We start from the raw sequence: 427 nt of genomic DNA, 5'->3' as shown, positions 1-427 counted from the left end.
TCCCCGGGTTTTTCTTGTAATCAAACTTAGTTGCATAGTATAGTGATAAAACAAAACAAAAATAAAACGGGCATGTATTTAGGTACACGTATTTTTTGTAACTTTCTCAAATAAGAAGTACAGAGGAAGTACTGCAATTGTCAAAAAATTTGTGCGCAAGATTTTGACGAATCTCTATGTTTTAAATCTTCCTGAAGACGAAAAACACATTTTCGCCATTATGTCTATCTATTAATCAGTTAGTCTATGAAACTTAATGATTCAAAAAAGCTTTAAGCAAGATGGCTGAAATTTGGCATATGGAATTACTACTAAATTTATAAATTTATATCAAGTTTTGAATGAAATACATTCACAGAAGTCTGACTGGTTGGTCGTTCGAGTACAAATGAATTCGACAGTTACAAAACGCAAAAAGCTAGGTAGA

This window comes from Argiope bruennichi, chromosome 7 (genome assembly GCF_947563725.1).
Source record: "Argiope bruennichi chromosome 7, qqArgBrue1.1, whole genome shotgun sequence".
Taxonomy (NCBI): Eukaryota; Metazoa; Arthropoda; class Arachnida; order Araneae; family Araneidae; genus Argiope; species Argiope bruennichi.
The sequence above is the reverse complement of the archived record's forward strand: the minus strand, read 5'-3'. Positions refer to the sequence as shown.